The following is a 2,184-nucleotide window of genomic DNA, read 5'->3' as shown; positions in this document are numbered from 1 at the left end:
GGAGTTACACAAATATAATACCTTCTCTAGCGAAAATACGAAAAAAAAACAATTTTGTTATTAAATATTCTCTTGCAACTTGTGCAATTTTTTATACATTTCAAAATATAGGCGAAAGATTTTGTTAAATAAAAATTTATTGTAACCAGGGTCATTAGCCAGGGTCATTAGCGACTGTACTGTGTAACATAAGACAATCACGACACCGTTCAAAACGACATTAGGCCCATTTTTTAAAATTCATTCGGTGAAATTTATTATTTAAACAAATAGAACTTTCAAATTGGACATTTTACGAATATTATTATTTTTCTCCAAAGAAAAGACTTAAGAGAAGTCGCTATCTATCAGAATTATTGCAGATATATTTCAGGCACATGAATATTAGGTTCAAGATTTAGGTTAATTGTTATAAACAATGAATATAAACAATTACTTCCATACGTGCTCAACCACAAGAAAAAACTATAGTATGATCAAAAATACCTAAATATCTCGCAGAAGTAGTATTAAGAATGGAAAATAAACATAAGTTAACAATTACCACTATTATATATATTCTAATAAACAAATTATGTTATTTTATTTTTTTCGAAGATGTTTTTCTCATTAACCAACTTTCAAATTAATTCTAAATTATAATCAATAGCTGCAAAAAATATAAATCTTGAATATTTTTATTGTCAATAACAATATTATAAACAAATAAATTTTTCTAGCGTTTTCCATCGGAAGAGATTATTTTTTCTGCTAAATCATGTTGTAGTTTTCTAAGTGGTTATAATTCATCAAGAAAGTGTGGCAATTACTCGCTATTGCTATTGTTGTTAACAATAGCAATAGCATAGCATAGTACAGCAAAATAACATCGCGAAATATTTTTTCTTTTATATTTAGTTTCTGAGTCACAATTCTCCATTATTATTTGATAATAATTTCAATTTAGAATTATTGAGAAAGTTACTTAATTAAGCACTACTATCGAGATGCATTAAAATAATCATTAGGGAAAAAACCGCTTATTCATACGAAAACTTGCTACAGATGACTGTTTATTTGAAATATTGTTAATAACAATAACAATAGCGAGTTTTTGCCACACTTTCTTAATGATTTATAACTACTTAAAAAACTGCAACATGATTTAGCAGAAAAAATACTTTTTTTCTGATAGAAAACGCTAAATTTTTTAATTTGTTTATAATGCTGTTATTAACAATAAACTTGAAAGTTGGTTGATGAGAAAAACATCTTTAACAAAAATAAAATAACACAATTTGTTTATTAGAATATTTATAATAGTGGTAATTGTAAACTAATAGTTATTTTGCATTCTTAATATTACGTCTACGAGATATTTAGGCATTTTTAAGAAAGATAAAGTTTTTTGTTGTGGTTGAACACCGTATGAAAGTAATTGTTTATAACATTTAACCTAAATCTTAAACCTAATATTCATGTTCCTTAGATATATCTGCAATAATTCTGATAGATAGCGACTTCTCTTAAGTCTTTTCTTCGGAGAAAAATAATAATATTCGTAAAATGTCCAATTATAAAGTTCTATTTGCTTAAATAATAAATTTCAATGAATGATATTAAAAAATTGGGCCAAATGACGTTCTGCAGGATTTAATTATAAGCATTTTAAAAAAACATCAAAATTGGTCAAAAATTGTAGTCTGTAGTACGAGGGTAGTTCAATAAATCCTTAGAATGAAGTATAAAAACAATTTTTTTTGGGTAAATTTTTTTTTATTTTTCAACATAATCTCCTTGGAGCTCTACACACTTGGTCAATCGCTTTTCAAGTTTTTTTTTAATCCTTCAGAAAAGTGCGTTTTCGGAAGTTCCTCAAAATAAGCACTTACAGAGGCAATGACGTCTCCGTTGTCTGGAAATCTCTGTCCACCGAGCCATTTTTTCAAGTTTGGAAATAAGAAAAAGTCACTGGGGGCTAAATCTGGTAAATACGGTGGGTGTTCGGCCAATTCGAATTTTATTTCTTCAATTTTAGCCATTGAAACGAAGCATGTGTGAACTCGGGCGTTGTCGTGATGAAAGAGAATTTTTTTTCTCGTTAAATGTGGACGTTTTTTTTTTAATTTCTTCTTTCAGCTGCTCTAATAATGATGCATAATATTCACCAGTGATTGTTTTACCCTTTTCCAAGTAGTCAATAAG

The sequence above is a fragment of the Belonocnema kinseyi genome, chromosome 5, assembly GCF_010883055.1.
Source record: "Belonocnema kinseyi isolate 2016_QV_RU_SX_M_011 chromosome 5, B_treatae_v1, whole genome shotgun sequence".
NCBI classification, from domain to species: Eukaryota; Metazoa; Arthropoda; class Insecta; order Hymenoptera; family Cynipidae; genus Belonocnema; species Belonocnema kinseyi.
Note: the sequence above shows the minus strand (reverse complement) of the source record.